This window comes from Lynx rufus, unplaced genomic scaffold (genome assembly GCF_022079265.1).
Source record: "Lynx rufus isolate CCGP_SWC_20201006 ecotype Redwood Valley unplaced genomic scaffold, mLynRuf1.p SCAF_5, whole genome shotgun sequence".
NCBI lineage: Eukaryota > Metazoa > Chordata > Mammalia > Carnivora > Felidae > Lynx > Lynx rufus.
This window is the reverse complement of record NW_025814867.1, coordinates 52,778,016-52,796,256: the sequence shown is the minus strand read 5'-3', so window position 1 is coordinate 52,796,256 and position 18,241 is coordinate 52,778,016.

The window sequence follows — 18,241 nt, the reverse complement described above, 5'->3', positions numbered from 1 at the left end:
AAAGAAAAATCATGATACAAAACACTGTAGAACATAATTATGTAAACATACAAACACACATATACACATTATCTTTTAAAAAATAAAAAGACCAGAAGATTTACAGAGATTATTAATTTAGCCTAATGGGAATGCAAAGAAATGTTTTTCTGTACAGTTATCGGTTTCCTAAAATATCTGTAACAAGCATTGTTATATTTGTAATAATAAATATAAGCTATTTGTAATATTTTTTTTTAATTTTTTTTAACGTTTATTTATTTTTGAGACAGAGAGAGACAGAGCATGAACGGGGGAGGGTCAGAGAGAGGGAGACACAGAATCAGAAGCAGGCTCCAGGCTCTGAGCTGTCAGCACAGAGCCCGATGCGGGGCTCGAACTCACGGACTGCGAGATCATGACCTGAGCCGAAGTCGGACGCTTAACCGATCAAGCCACCCAGGCGCCCCAAGCTATTTGTAATAAAGCACATTTCAAACTTTCCAAATAGGCAAATATTTGATTTCCCCAAAATTTTGCCTATCGGAAACAATTTCTGAGATGTATAGTTGTATTTATAAGGAATATTTACATTGTCATGAGCACTGGGTATTATATGTAAGTAATGAATCACTAATTTTACCATTTATGTTAACTAATTAGAATTTAAATAAAAACTTGACAAAAGTAAAAAGGAATATTTACAAGACCAACATTCCAATATTACTTCAATAAGAGCCAAAATTTACATGGTCATATGATAATCATGTATAAATTCAATCATAGCCCTCCTAATCAGTTTATATACATGAATAACACCCTAGAAAATTTGATCTTAACCAATAAATATAATTATTATTCCAACTTCCAAGAACTATCAAGTTAAGCTCCAAGTGTCTCTTCAGTCCACTTCCTGGAGTTGAATTTTTGTTATAAAGACAAGCCCAGAAACTATTAGTCCTCTCTGCCTGAATGCAGCCCTTTTCCCCCTGATAATGGCATTCAGCTCAGGGCAATATATTATTATAATTTAAGCCACACACTTATTTTAATTACTTCCCACATTTTCCATTTGCCATCTTGTCAGAACGATGTATGAATCACAGTGAACAATTAGTGCACTGGAAGAAGCGATGTGCAAGGCTAAATGAAAGCCTAGTTCGCTTTGTTGCTCAGACCAATGTCATGATTCTGACAGTCCCATTCCCTTACGACCAAAGCCACCAAATTACATTTGACTTGCTCTTCATGCAAAGAGAAGATCTACTGATTCAACTTCCAAGACCTTCCTCTCACTTTTCCCAGGTTCGTAAGGAACCACACAAAGCAAAGCCATGTACTAAGAAAACTTCTTCAGGACTCACAGGGGACTCACCTTCACATCTTCACATTGCCCACTGCAGCCTTTGCACAAAGTTGGTATTCATAAATGCTCACCAGATTAACCTACATGGCATGCTCATTTGGTGAGGGAGAAAACTTTTCAGCAGTCTAGGCTTTCTTCCTTGTTTTCAACAATAAAAGATAAATGTGTTTGTTTCTAGTTGGAATATGCTGTTGCCAGATTGACTGGTGGTTTAGTTCTAAGAAAAGAAAGGCTTTGTTCCTTAGGTTTTCTAACCGATATAACTTCTATTTTTGTAGAGCCACAGAACCATTGGGGTTTTTCCAGTGGCTTTCTCTCATTTGATTCAGGAACCATGAACAATAGGATTTTTACTCTGTTAACATTTGGGATTCTAAATAAGACCTGGATATGAGTAAATAACAACCCAAAGTGGCAACTGAAGGGCAACAAAATCCTTCCTACGGAAACCTTATTTATAATCCTTCCAGATTCCAGAAAATCACCCCACCGTTTATTGCTTTGAACTCAATCCCTGACAGCTTCGGATAAAAAAGTAAAGTATAATCTGGGATAAATAACAATATATTGGGGTGAAACCTCTTTATAGTTTTGTTATTATAAAATTTTAAACTCCTTCTGAATGTGTTTTGGAAATATACATGCTGGTTAAGCTTGGATTTGTTACTAGGAAGATATATGGCCCCCTATAACAGAAAGTTGTTTGTTTTCTGAACATTTATGAGTTTTGAGCTTCAGTGAAGTGGTTAATGGGTACACTTAACCATTGTATTTAAATTATCTGCAAATTTCGACTAGCACCTGGCAAGATGGAAGGGAGAAGAAAATTTTCTCTCGGTTGCTAAAAGATTATAAAGTTATCCCACTGACTGGGAAAAAGAGTACCTGGGGAAGACAGAGACCAGGAAGCTACCACTGCTATGTCACCTTTCCTTCTGGCTTCTGTTAGAAGTGAAAAGGAGGGACGCTCAGGTGGCTTAGTCGATTAAGTCATGGCTCAGGTCATGATCTCATGGTTCGTGGGTTCTAGCTCCACATCGGGCTCTGCACTGAGAGCTCAGAGCCTGGAGCCTGCTTTGGATTCTGCATCTCCCTCTCTCTCTCTGCCCCTCCCCCTCTAGTGTTCTGTCTCAGTCTCTCAAAAATAAATAAACATCAAAAACAATTTTTTTTAAGAAGTGGAAAGGAAATTCTAAAGGGAATTATGTTAGAATTATTAGATAATGGCTTCAGTAGCAGGCTTATAAAAATACAGTTAATGAAATGATTCACTAATTTGACACAGTTACAGCAGGTACTACAACATCAAATTTCAAGAAATTTTGGAGCCGTACTGGTCTACCATGGCCAAGAATAGCACCCAACTCTGCACCAACAGTCGACTCAAGGACAGGCTATAGCATCACCCTCAGATCATTTTTCCAGATACCACTCTGGAGCCCTCTCTGGATATCTGCCTACTGAAATGAAGAATTTCTGAACTCCTACTTCACCACAGTAATACCACTTCCTGGCCTTATACTTCATAGACTTTTGCTGACTTCCATATCCAAGCTGACTAGAACACGGAGTATACAGAATCAAACCTTTATGTAATACTGAAAAGGCAAATTTAACAAAATTATAGAGAGATAGATGCAGAGATAGAGAATAAGAAGGCTAGAGCATGAAAAAAAGAGAAAAGAGAGGGAGAGGGCCATGGCCTTCTACGAATTTTCATCATATCATTAAGATCCAACTCAACTGCTCCCATCTTTTGAAGACTCACCTAATCACCATTAATTGATTTCTCTCCATGTTTCCATAGCATTTTGAGTATGATTCCTAACAACAATTTTGCTCTATATCACAGGTCAGCAGACTTTCAGTAAAGGGTTAGGGAGTTTCTGTTGCAACTATTCAACTCTTCCATTTTTATCATGAAAACAGCCATAGACAGTATATAAATCAATGGGCATAACTGTGTTCCAGTAAAACTTTATTTCCAAAAACAGATGGCATGACGGATTTGGTTCATGGACCATAGTTTGCCAACCCGTTTGATATCACATTTATTTATATATTAACTCTCTCAGCTACATCTAGGAGCAGAATAATTCCTCAGCAATTGTGAACATCAGTTTGAAAAATTCACAGGGAAGTTCTAAGACCCTAAGTATAACACAACCACTTTCAAAAAGCCAGAAGTATTCTTGAAACACCACCTCCCATCTCAAGCCCTCCACATCTTTTAACACTGTGTATTCTACCTTTCAATGTCCAAAGAGCATTCTTCATGACACATAAGAAAAAACAAATATGGATTGAGAAGATCAATTTTTTCGCTAAACAATCAACATTATGCCAACCATCTTTTAAACTGTTTTCCCGTCTATTTTCTTCCACTACTGCATAGATAGGCAAAAACAAACTGCACTAGAAACTTATTTAAACCACTGTAGAATGATGTTTTAAATACAGTTTCAATAAACTGTAGGAGTCAATACTATACAGACTTGAAATATAGTGACTCATTAAAAAAACACTCCTACTTAGAACCTTCTCTAGTGGCCAATCACAACTTTGGGCTGCTTTGATTTATGACACTGGCCACTGTGGCCCAGCCATTTAATCTTATAATCAACATCAATCATCAATTTTTATTACAACGTTTTGCAGGCTGAGCAAAAAGATATTTCTCCTGAGGACAAATTAGGCACCCCAAAGTGACTCTTGCAAATAAATACTATTAGCCATACCTTGCTGTGCTACTGTTCACTCACAGCAATTCATTCTATAAGTGCCACAAAAGCCAAAAGCAATTGTGTAATTTTAAGAAATAAAATAAATGTCCAAAGAGATTCAGATAATATAATGGCTATCTAGTGACTGAATAAAGATTTTTAGTGGTTCAATGACAACATGTACTTTCACTTATGCTTCCAATGGTTGTCATCCAGAAGATATTAAGTGTGTCCAAATATCCTTCAAGACAGATCATAACTCACCATTAAGATGATGCAAGGCCCTATTAGGTTGACAGGCAGACTTCCCCATTGGTTCAAGGTGCTCGCTCATCTCTGAGCTTGCACTCAATAGGGAAAAAGTAATGGCCAAACAAAAGACACTATGCAGAATGGCTAATTGCCAGATATACCACCAATAAATCAGCTAGACCCCATTAATAAGTAATGGTACTCAATTTTCTGTTAATTCAGATGCTCCCTGCAAACCCAGGGAGCTCTTTAAAAGTAACTGCAGTAATAATTCCCCTTTATGTAAGTCAAATAAAATTATCATTTAATCCTGCAGTTGTATCCTGTAGAAATAATCATTACGATGAATTATTTAAATATTTCTCAACACAGATTCTAGGATTCCAGAGTCCTAGGTTCACTATTCCAGCCTGGCTGTCAATACATATGCAGCTTGTTGTCTCTGAGTCCCCATGTTGCTGTTGGTAAAACAGGAAAGCCCAAAATATTACATAAATAATACATAAGTCCAGATTTAATCACTATTGACTATAATACCAAAATAGTCTGTTGTTTCCTCTGACAATCTCTGCACACTTACTTGATTCTCCAGATTTTACCACGCATGGTACAAGAGGGATATAGAAAAGTGTTTTTAAACAAGAAGAATATCCAGAAGTGCTCAACAGGGAATCCAAGGGTTTGCTGTTAATTGCTGTGAAATGGAAGTGAATCCCTTACTCTTGCAGTTTTTCCTCCAAGAAAGCACTCATATTTTGCTCATTTTTTTCTTCCTACCAGGCAGAAGAAATGATGAGATATGGTCTCTCCCTAAGGACTAACATGTCCGAAACCAATCTAAGCAACTGCTATGACATTGGTCAAAAATGTAGTAATAAGAATGCTTGTGTTTCTATAGCATCTTCTTTTCACTCACATTACTAGAACTTTATCTCCAGCAAAGGATTTCAGTGTCAACATTTAAAAACATCCCACCTTCCTTCCCAGGCTTGCTGCAAGGAACAAGTGAGACAATGTATGCAATAGCACTCGGTAGAACAGTAAAATGTCATACACATGCTGGACATGTGTAAGACATTATTAATTCAGTTTAGCAATAATAATAATAATATGCACTTAAACTCTCAATAAAAATAGCCCTCCATGGTCTATTAATCCAAGCCCTGTTTGCAGCCTGGTACTTATGTGCAGTATATCCTCTGAGAGCTATTCTGGACTGGATGCATACATTTAAAAAATATAATCACTCCAAAATCACAAATTATGAATTATTTTTCAGAAGATTACAAGGGCTACTATAGTGGGTAAACATATTTAAAGAATAATACAAGCTTTTCAAAAACTGTATTAAGAAATGTTATACAGTGATTCCTTTGTTGGTTTTCAAAAGGCTAAGCTGGTATATACAAAGGTTGAGCTATCAGGGCCTTCTTCTTTACAAGCAGCCCAAAGGGCATCTCCCAAACTCTTATTTTTCCTGGATCTTGTAAGATGGCCCCATCTTTGCCTACCAATATGAACCATACAGATAACTCAATAAAGTAAGCGCTTAGGAAGACACTGGGATCCAGGCAATGTGAATTTCTGGCACATAAGCCACAAGAGTTCCTGTTGGTTTTAGTGTTGCCTTCAGTATTTTTAATAAATACATACAAATTTCCTCACTTGATCTTCAGTACTTGAAATCTATTAAAAAAAGATCAGGACCTTTTGTTCAAATTAATAACTAGCTTATGATGTGCATAAATTTGCTTAATTGAGTTCAAAAGGCTCTAAGTCTAAATATATAAAATAAAATAAATGAATTACTGCTACAATTCTAAAGTACATTTAAATTCAATATTCAAGACATGAGGAATATTTTCCTACCATCTCTTGAATCAATCAAATTAACATTTGGATTAGAGAAAATAAATATTCATATGACAGTTCCTATTATGAGTTCTTATAGAGGTTACCAACCAGGGATAAACTCAGATTTCTCCACAAAACCAGGTGAAGAATGCAGGTCCGCAGCCGTGAGGCAGGATCACCATAAGGATATAGGTCATTATAGGTGCCTAGCACATCCTATATCCACCAAAGCACCAGCTTTGCCCATCACCACACAAAATCCTAGGAAGACGTGACAGATGGTGAGAACTACACAGATGTTGCCAACTCCCCCAATGATTTTGTTCCATGCCTCTTGTATTATACATTATATATTTCCAACACTGAGCCAGGGAAACTCAGTGGTTACACAAATATAAAGAGCTACAATTTGCATGATTTTTTTCCATCAAAAGCAGAGTTTCCCAAAGGGTGGTAAAGGTAACATAATTTTAGATAATACACAAATGAACCTTAAAATGAAATAGTTATATATTTATTTTCATGGACATTTAAAAAATATAACTAGCAAACTAACTTCAATTTTTATTGAGATGTGACTATTCTTAATTTTTTAATTCAAATTTAAAATGACACATTTTTAACTTTTGAGGTGTCAATTTTAATTTAAAAATTTTAAGACTATAACAGTATGTGGATATGGTTAAAGGAATGATGGTGATTTGCAAATTTCTGAATATTTAGAAGTGCCAAAGCCTTTTTTTGTTACTAAAAGTGCATTTGTTTTTGATATTTAGTAGTTCAGGATACCAAAAGTTTAAATTGAGAAATTTATAGGTATTAGTCCTGGGGATTTTTCCTCCTTAGGGTCCCTTAATGACCTATTCATTGACAGGTGAATGTGAGTAATAATTCTGATAATTTCTGTGCACTAAACTGTGGCTATATATACATATATATACATATATATGTAAATACATAGAAATTACACACATTTCTCTATACAGAAACATTTAAGGTTAAAATTGTGACCCTGCAAGATACAGATAAAAGATTTTAGTTCTAAATTTTTAAAAAATGTTAAAAGGCTTCTGATGCCCTGCTGGGCTGAGGGACTGAGACCTGGGGCAAGTGCTCTGACCCTCCTCTAGGGCTTATCTGCAAAACAGGGGCAACAATAATCCTCATTTAAGTAGGTCACAGTCGGGTGTAAAGAAATGATTTATAAAAAGCTTTTTAAATATATATATATATATAATAATTCTATCGTTATTATTACAACCTTTATAGAGGGACGGTCCACAGTTCTCCAAGAGGATTAAAAAACAAACAAAACAAAACAAAACAAAAAAACATACTTCTCTGCCCCTGATTTTAGGTTGTAACTGAGCTCACCCCTGGGGAGTTCAGAAGTAGAACAAACAACCGCAGGGCCACATCCATTTCACCACAGCACTCAGAACCAGAACGTGCCCTCAGCAACAGTTACCCCAATAGTTACGTGGGGTCATCACTTGGCTTCCCAAATCGTACACCTGCAACAAAGTCTGCAGCACAATGAAGCGTGGAGCTTTTCCCCAGGATGGGAACAGAGGGCTGCAGTACAGGATCTATTATAGAGGGACATGTGGGCCAAGCTCATTGAGGGAGCTCCTGAGATAGCAGGGGTAGCAAAGGGGACACTGAAAAGTGTGGACGCTGAGGAGCAGTCTGTGTCAAGGGTCTCAAACCCAAACGCCTTCTGGGACTGAATGGACAATGAACAAAACTGGACAAATGGGGGCCGTGCTGAAGTGGTGAGCAAATGCCTGAGCTAACAAAGACAGCCATCACCCAGTGCTAGCTGACTGTCATCAAATGAGAACTGACTTTGCAGGAAAAGTTGGAAATCATTTTTTATGTGAAATCTCCCACTTATTATTTAGGAACTAATTCCCCCCAAAATGTTAAATCCTCTGCAAGCCAAATAAAAACCAAGCCTGTGGGCCACACGCCATTCTACAGCTGCCATTTTGTTACTTTAGCACTATTAGACCAACCTATGAGACAGGTGGAGAGAAAGCGAATCACAGGGAGAAGGCTATTTCTCAGCCATTTTCTACTGTCATGTCAAAACAACAACAAAAAAAAAGATAGCCAGCCTGTAAACTACAGCTAACAACACTCTGGCAGGGGTGTTGAAAAGACTGACCAAAATGCCAGTTTTCACGATCCTCTGAGAAAGCAGTTTCCCAGTGTTTGTCTTTGGCCCCGATCAGGGTAGTACCATTACCTCTTACCTACAAGTCCCTGTATTTTGAAGCAGGACGACAAAATTACGACCGATGCAAACACGGCCCCCAGCCACCTGGCTTCCTAACAAAGAACTAAGATTTTCTGCATTTCCCAGCCTTCCCCTCAATCTCTGAGATTCAGGTCTCATTAAAGACCAGGTCTGGGGCGCCTGGGTGGCGCAGTCGGTTGAGCGTCCGACTTCAGCCAGGTCACGATCTCGCGGTCCGTGAGTTCGAGCCCCGCGTCAGGCTCTGGGCTGATGGCTCAGAGCCTGGAGCCTGTTTCCGATTCTGTGTCTCCCTCTCTCTCTGCCCCTCCCCCGTTCATGCTCTGTCTCTCTCTGTCCCAAAAATAAATAAATGTTGAAAAAAAAAATTAAAAAAAAAAAAAAAAAAAAGACCAGGTCTGAAGGGCAGTGCACTGGCAGTGCCAACGAAGTCACCTTCGAGGGTCACTCCGGTCAGGCAAGGTTAACGCAGGCGGGTTCAACTCTTGCTGGCCTCACTTCACTGCAAGTACGGAGGACTTCGAAATCCAACAAGGGACAGTTTCTAAGAATACCATGTTCATTCCATCTCTGACCCCGACACCACACCTGCTCCGGGAGGATCCTTTATTCCCGAACAGGAACTCGAGAGCCAAAGCATAAGAGACTCTTAAAAACTGAGAACAAACTGAGGGTTGATGGGGGGTGGGAGGGAGGGGAGGGTGGGTGATGGGTATTGAGGAGCGCACCTTTTGGGATGAGCACTGGGTGTTGTATGGAAACCAATTTGACAATAAATTTCATATATTGGGGGGGAAAAAAAGGAACTCGATTACCTGCCTTTCCGTCCTGGAGGAGGCCTTCCAGAGAAACAGGCACCACGCAAGTGCTAAAGCCATGAATTCCGTCCAAGTCACAGTTTTGAGGTGGTGGTGCTCTCCGCCCAGTCCGCATGCGCTTGTTGCTCCTCGAAGTGAGGCGTGAGCCCCGCCCCCCACCACGGGCTGCTGCCTCGTTACTCCCACAATGCCCCGCACCGGGCACAGCATCCAGTTCCAACTGCACGGAGGGGGAGCCTTTCCTCGGAAACGGAAATGATTAGTTTCTCTAATCTTATGTAGTTTGCTAAGTAACAAATGCAGAGATTTTGTGTGTGTTATCTGTCCTGATGAACCAGGAGAGCTGTTTATTTAGATCATGTGGTTTCTGTGCAAGGTTGTAAGATCTAAGCAGTGAAACTCAAAAGCATTTCCCAAGTATTTGGAGGCCAGATTTGCCCCCGGCTCTGTAAACCCTACTTAATCCAGGTTTAAAAAAAAAAAAAACTATATAAGAATACATCAGATATCCTTAGTTTGCATTTCAGCTGAAAGGGTTCTATTCAAAGCCCCCCTCACCAGTCAAGCTCGCAGACAAAACTCACAGGTGTCTGTACTTGGCCCTCTTTTGTTTTTCCAGGTCACGGTGCCCCCCTCATTATCAGAAAATAGACCACAACAACAAAACACATGCTCCTCTGACCAGACCACAACCCACAGGCAGAGCCCCTCAAGAAACCTGCCACCTCCTGCTCTACCTGGCCAAGAATCAACCCCCTCCCTTCACCCCTCATGGGCAGCTGCAACCCTCTCACAACCTTGAGAAAAAAAAAAAAAAAAAACTTTAAAAGGCCCTACCCAACAGAAGCTGGGGCCAACATCTCTTTTGACGTCTGGCCCCTCTCTTCCTTTAGAGAGTGAATTAACTGTCCTGCTTGTTGCGCTACTCTCTGTGCAACTCCTTGCCACCTATGTCACTGGTCACCCTAACATCAGCTATTAGGTGGTTCCTTATACACTATATGCTCAGGATTTTTTAAAGCATATTTTCTAATTTAACAATTCCAGAAACACTTTCCATTCCACTTTTCAAATGACATTGTTTACTAAGTGCAAGTTATGCCATATTGATATATATTATAGATTATATATAGATAGATAGACAGATAGATAGATAGATATAGATATATATATCATGGACTAACTGTATTTTAAAAATACGCCCTTAACTCTTAATGTAGACTCAAAAAGCAATAGTACTAAAAGAAATGTTAGAACTTAATGTTCCCAGCCTCTTTATTTAAAAAAAAAAAAAAAAGGTAGCCAATATTCACCTGGAGACTTTGCTTTTTGGGAAACACAGGTGGATATGCTTAGATTAAGAACATATTATAATCGGGGCACCTGGGTGGCTCACTCAGTAAAGCGTCCAACTTCAGCTCATGGCTGGTGATTTCGAGCCCCACATCCCCGCGTCCAGCTCTGTGCTGACAGCTCAGAGCCTAAAGCCTGCTTCAGACTCTGTGTCTCCCTCTCTCTCTGCCCCTCCCCCATTTGCACTCTGTCTCTCTTCCTCTCAAAAATAAACATTATAAAAAAATTAAAAAATAAAAGAACATATTATAATCACCTATTATCAGAAGACAGCTTTTAAATAAAGTAAGAATTTGCTCTACTGGGTAAAGCAAGTAAGATTAAAAAGCCCTCAATGAGGGGCGCCTGGGTGGCGCAGTGGGTTAAGCGTCCTACTTCAGCCAGGTCACGATCTCGCGGTCCGTGAGTTCGAGCCCCGCGTCAGGCTCTGGGCTGATGGCTCAGAGCCTGGAGCCTGTTTCCCATTCTGTGTCTCCCTCTCTCTCTGCCCCTCCCCCATTCATGCTCTGTCTCTCTCTGTCCCAAAAATAAATAAACGTTGAAAAAAAATTAAAAAAAAAAAAGCCCTCAATGAAATAGGCCATTACGATGAAATACAGTCCTGTGTATGCTGGCCTCAGGGACATGAGACATGCCAGTGTGGAACATGGTACAAAAAGTAACCAGCATAGGTATGTCAGCACCAATGGGGGGAAGCTGAACAGACATCTTCCTTCACTCAGTTCTCTAAACAGAGACAAGACCAAGAAAGGGGGGAGGGACTGTGGAAATGATTCTCAAAATCAGCCCTTCTTTTTCAATGACTGAAAACCTCAAATCTGACAGTACTAGTTTCTTTTTCTAAAGACCATGATCTGGAGTGAAATCCACCTCATCCTGTGAATGTCAAGGCCCTCATCGATGGGAAGATTTTTTTTTTTTTAGTGTGTTTGAACTCCCAAAGACTAACCAAGAAATCTCTGTGCCAGCCCAACCAAGACCTCAGAATAGTGCCTGCTCAGCTGTACCGACCCCAATGTGACCATGCGCCACCCTTCAGGACAGCAACAGGACAGGCTGGAAGGAGGAAAGTACAAGGTGGACACCTGAGCAGAGCTGACAGTGGCGTGTCTGAGAGTAAGCCCCACATTTGGGTCATGCTGGCACAGCAATCACCTGGAAAGAAACACCTGAAAACCAAAGAGCAGAACAATATAGTATTAAAGTTGGTCTTAAAATACCAGTCCTGTAGTTATCAAGAAAAAGAGGTGGAGTAATCTCACAAACAAAGCTTACTTGTCCCCAGCCCTACACTCTAATCTGTTCTCCTGACCCCCAAGTAACAAAGATAAGAATTCATGTCTGCAAAGCTCAGGATCCAGGAGGCAAAACTAAAGCAGGGCTGAAGCTGTGTTGCTATGGCCTTGCCTCTGAAAAGTGGCCATAGAAGCAGCAACCTGGGGATACAGAGGGGACACAATGTCAAAGAAGCAGCCAGAATGCAAAGAAAGAATGCTGGAAGGCCATATTTCTCCTGCCCCTCCATTGTTCCTGACAGGTAGCTACACAAATAACTAGCCAGTCACTTCCCCCAAACAGTTTAGTTCCCTGACGATCGTTTAGTGCCAGGTTTTAGGATACCGAGGGGACAGTTCTTTCTGAGAAAAGTGGGCGAGTGTTCAAGAAAGGTTTTAGAACACAGGTAAAATTTGAGCTGGCCAGTAATAACGATGAGGATAACAGCTAAATGTACTGAGTGTTTACTCAGTTTAATTAACTGTGCTCAGTGCCTATGGAGATTATGTAATTTAATATAATTATAAAATTAACTCAGTGCGCAGAAGTTGCATACAGAAAGCACTGCAGAAGGAACAGCATGAGCAAAGGTAAGGAAGTGAGAGAGTGCTGTCACATTCAAGAAATGATGAGGTGAAAGAAATAATGAGTAGGTTAAGAGAAGAGTTGGAGCGGGGATAGCAAGCGCTTCCAGGAGACCTTCCCTCCTCGCAATTCCCCATTCTGATTACTGCTCTGCATGCTGTCCCCGCCACACTTAAAATGCACAGTTTGCCGGATGTGCCTGTCAAGATTATATTTGGCCAGAAGTACCAAATACCTATAACAGAAGGCAGTTTATTGCTTCCTCACATAGAAATCCAGAGAGAGGGTGTCCAGGGCAGTACGGCAGTCCCATAAACACAGGGCCCCAGTCTCCTTCCAGACTTCACTCCTCCATCCCTAGGTGAGGCCCTCATCTGCAGGCTCCAATATGGTCACAGGAGCTTCAACAGTTACATACACATCCAGTGAGCAAGAAGATGTGAAAAAGAATGGCCAAAGGGAGCAGAGCGGACAAATAATGGAGGGTCTCAGAAACTGCCAGAGAACAATTCCTCTTACACAGCACTGTCCAAACCTAGCACTGGCCACATCTAGCTGCAAGGGAGGCTGATGAGATGCATCTTTACTCTGGGTGGCCATGTGCCCAACTAAAAACTAGGAATTCTGTTACTGAAAAAGAAGAGGAAAATAGATGTTGGGGGACAACTACCAGCCCCTGTCCATAGTAATTTATATAATCTCTTGTCTCTAGAACATTTTCTTTGACTCAACTAGATCACAACTTCCTTAAAAGTAAAGACTATCTTCTACCCTTTAATGCATTTCATGGCATCTCATACATACCCAGCATCCAATAAATGAAGTAGGAAATAAATTGATGAATAAAAAATAAAACAAGCAAATTCATTCCTTGGTAGGCTTTATTTTCATAGGTGAGCTATACGTAAATAGTACAACCATATGATAATGAGATGGATTTCTTTTTCCAGTATGTATCATGGAAAGATAAAGACTTTTTTTAGCACCATAATCATAATATCATTAGAAACAGAATTTGGGGGAGGGGGGCATCTGGGTGGCTCAGTTGGTTAAGCATCTGACTTCGGCTCAGGTCATGATCTCATAGTTCGTGAGTTCGAGCCCCACATCAGGCTCTGTGCTGACAGCTCAGAGGCTGGAGCCTGCTTCGGATTCTGTGTCTCCCTCTCTCTCTGCCCCTCCCCTGCTCATGATCTGTCTCTCTCTGTCTCTCAAAAAATGAATAAACATTAAAAAAAAAAACAATTTTTTTAAACAAATAAACCAGACCCTATGTACCCAAATGAGAGTCTTTATCTTCAATGCAGTCTGTATAGCCCCCTGCACATTACATTTTACGATAACCAATTCTGTTGAATTTTCCACCTTCTGAGGGGATATTTGGAATTTGGAAGCATGCAAAAGTGATCCAGAACCAAGTCTGATAAATTATAAGCTAGATGATATTATATTATCACAATATTATTACAGTTAATGGATTTGTTAATATAATGATAAAGTAACTGGCCTAGATTTCTCATACACTTTTTAAAATACCTGTGGAAAGTCATTTAGGAGTACAATTCCTAAATCTTTTCAAGAATGGTGAATTAGCTAAATGTTACAATTAGTGGTTACTTATCATATTTATTACTTCAGTAGAATAATAATAAAGATATATACAAGGATATTAACATATGTGTATTTATTTATTCCTATTATTTAATAAACAGGATTATGCACTATGGATAATGCAAGTTAGATTTTATATTCATATAAACATATATGTTTACACATATACCACACACGTATATACCATTATATATATATATATATATATATATATATATACACATACTTGCACTATCATTTGATGAACAGGATTATGCTGAGTGGAAAAGCAAAATGTTTACCAATCCAGACCTTCCATAATGTAAAGCATTTACTGGGCTCAACACTATTATAGATGGTTACTGAAAAGCAAACCAAAACAAACAAATAAAAAAAATATTCTGATAGGCAAATAAAAATGCAGTAACAATACATAATCAGTTTAAATCATGCAATAATGTTTTTTCAGAGAAACTGAAGGCATTTTACAGACATCAGTTTTCCTAGGGGAAAACAAAGGCCACATCTCTTCTGCCAGCAATTCTTGGCTGTTTATGCAATGCTGAGCCATTATCTGATATGTGGAGAATTTTATATTGACCACAAGGAAAAAATTGAATCAATAATGTTGCTTAGAATGGACACAGCACTTCTCATCTTCCTAGCACTTTACCAGCATTGATGAATTAAGCCCCTCACCATCCCAGTGAGACTAAAACAGAGAGTCATACTCTCACTCAGGGAAGGAGACAGAGATAGGTCAAATCAGCTGCCCTCAGCAATGTGGGGAGTTAGGGTCAGGGCCAGCAATGAGGTGAGAACTCAGCATGTAGAGTAATAAGCACTACACCCAGCATGCTCAAGCCTTCCACCACACTCCTACCATCTTCAGAGAACAGCCTTAAAGCTCAGGCGCCTCATTGTCTGAGGCAGCATGGAGAATGTGTTTTCAAGTCAAATATCTATCAATCAACACACATCGATTTTCTTTAATTATCTCCATAGAGCAGACTTGATTCTGAGGAGCTTATGTGATTTGAAAAATGTATCACCTATTTGTCAGACATGTATAATTTATGAAGACCCTTTCACTCAAGATCTGTAGTCCAAAGCTGGCAATTTGTGAGTTATTAACATGTTATTAGACATACCCTATTAAGATTTGCAGACTTCCAGCCCCTTGCACAAAAGCAAGAGACACACTCCGTAAATTTTCACTTGCACTATTTAGCTAAAAGATTCTGATTCTATCACCACCCTGTGAATCCTTCCCAAGAACTGCCTGATACAATAAAACCATCAAAAAATTATCTTTAGTAATCAAACTCTCTGATTTAAAACTAGTCTGGTTTATGGAGTGCCTGGGTAGCTCAGTCAGTTGACATCGGACTTCAGCTCAGGTCATGATGTCACAGTTTGTGAGTTCAGGCTCCACACTAGGCTCTGCTGTCAGTGCAGAGCTTGTTTTGGATCCTCTGTCCTCCTCTCTCTCTGTCCCTCCGCCGCTTTCTCTCTTTCTGTCTGTCTCAAAAATAAACAAACATTAAAAAAAAAATAAAAACAGGGGCACCTGGGTGGCTCAGTCTGTTGAGCGTCCGACTTCAGCCAGGTCACGATCTCGCGCTCCGTGAGTTCGAGCCCCGCGTCAGGCTCTGGGCTGATGGCTCAGAGCCTGGAGCCTGTTTCCGACTCTGTGTCTCCCTCTCTCTCTGCCCCTCCCCTGCTCATACTCTGTCTCTCTCTCTGTCAAAAATAAATAAACATTAAAAAAATAAGATAAAATAAAATAAAAACAGAACAAGTCTGCTTCAGGTGGACTTCTCCTTTCCTGTAGAATTTTCAGTGACTTTTTTCCCATGCATAGCGCTTGCCAATGCTGGTATTAAACTCAAGAGAAATTCTAAGGATTTTTTTATTACCAATATATTCTCCTGAATGAGAGAACACATCTATTTTACAGGTACTGACTTAAAGATAATTCATAATCATGAATTCATGATTCCCTTTATATTAGGTGCCACTTACTAAGTAATACTAAATTTAGATATGTCTAAAAAACATAGTAGGAATTTCTATTAATCTGGTAAGATAATTAACTTTATACCTATTATTGTCTTATGATAGCAAAAATGAAGCAAGAATAAACAGACATATCACCATTCGTAAAGAGGAATAAGTGGGTGTTAGGGTGCGACCTGATTCACTTAATCTCTACAATTCTAATTTCAGGTTAGTGAGAGTTAATAAATATGTATTGATCATGTGTCCTAGGAACTGTGGGGATCGAGCAGAGAATGAGACCAACACAGACCCCAGAGAGGGGGTCAGGGCAGATGTCTTTAAAGAAGAACTCAGAGCTGAAGGGAGATGAGGGATAAGAGTAAGCCAGGCAGAGCTGCTGACCTGTGAAGACCCTGAAGGAAGAGAACAGGGAACGTGACAGGAGAAGACTGATGCCCAACAGGGAGGGGAGGAGACTGGGCCGGATGCTGCAGGGCTGCAGACTATCTGGGGCTTTATTCTGAGGACAAGAGGAGACCATCAGAGGATTCTGAGCATGGAGGCGGCACAAGTGGGGGAAGAGCCTCAGGTATGTATGCAACAAACCACTGTGAACAAAAAGGCCCTGACTGTCCAGCTCTTTTTCAAAACCAATCTCAAATCTGAGTTTGAGGTGATGTTTTTAAACTTAACAGAAAGAAGTCACCTTCTCCAAACCACATGAAGTAAATCCAGTCTTCTAGAAGTTGTTTTTCACATGGAATGCTACTACATCTCTTGGAGGTTGGTAGGAGGAAGAGGGGGATAATGGGGAAGGGGGATGAACTGGGGTATTTCCCATATACCCAAAGCATAAAGAAATAACTAATACCTTCATGCTCACCAGCAAGATTTAGCCAAGGTTAACATCTTACAAGATTTTAGGTTTCCTTTTTTTGTTGAGAAATAAAATATTACAGACATAAACTGATCACTCTGTGTATATCTTCTCCTCCTTCCCCAGAGGTAGCCATTATTCCAAAATTCTTGTGAACCCTTATTTTACATTTTATTTTTAGTTTTATTATAAATGTATCTATATATAATATGTAGTCTTGTATTATGTTTTTAAATGTTAAGTAAATGGCTTTATACTGTATGTATAATTCTGCAACTTGCTTTTTTTCACCCAACATGTTTTTGAGATACATTCATATTGATACATGTAGTTCTAGTTCACTCACTTCATTTTATTTATTTATTTATTTTACAGAGAGACAGTGTGTGCGAGTCTGGTAAAGGGACAGAGGGAGAGTGAGAGAGAATCCCAAGCAGGCTCCACCCTCAGTGCAGAGCCCAATGCAAGGCTAGATCATGACCTGAGCCAAAATCAAGAGTCAGTGAATGAGCTAAGCCACCCAAGTGCCCCTCTACTTCATTCACTTTAACTGCTGCATGAATATTGTATGATTATAGTACAATATATTTATCAATTCTTCTGTTGATAGATATTTGGGCATTCTTTTTTTTTTTTCTGATCACAAACAATATTGCAGTGGATATCCTTGGCCTTATCTTTCTCCTGATGCACATGTGTGAGAGTGTCCCTGAGGGACAATATCTTTGTAAAAAGTTTTAACACATTAGAGGAAAGTAGTGCACGAAATTGAAGTAATATCCTAACTGCTATGGTGACAAGAATGTCAGCGATATGTTTAGGTTACAGGGAACACTCCAAAGCCACCATTTTTAGGAAACCTATTCAAAAATGTATGAAATCACTTATATTGAGATGAATGAGCATGTAGAGGTCAACAAGAATTTGGTCAAGTTTTAAATTCAGTGGCTGAAGCTCTACAGAGTCTGATCTAAGCTGAAAACCTGGCTGAAAAGAGCTGAGTGTTTCTAATTTAAGACATATGCCAACTAGATTTAAATAGCAAGGAAAAACAGGAATAGATGTACTGAGAGAAAAAAATCTTGACAGGTTCAGGTTAGCTGCTCACTGAACAAGTCTCCCATAAATCCTGAAGCTCATCCAACATGAAGATTTATACAGAATTAGCTGCAGATAGATAAGATTTTCAAAGCCTGATTTCTTTTTTCTTAATTTTTTCTTTCCAAAAACTAACAATTTAGGGCCAGGATAGAGTCAGGATTTCCATTCACATCTTCCTGCTTGCTGCATTTTTTCATCCTCACTCAT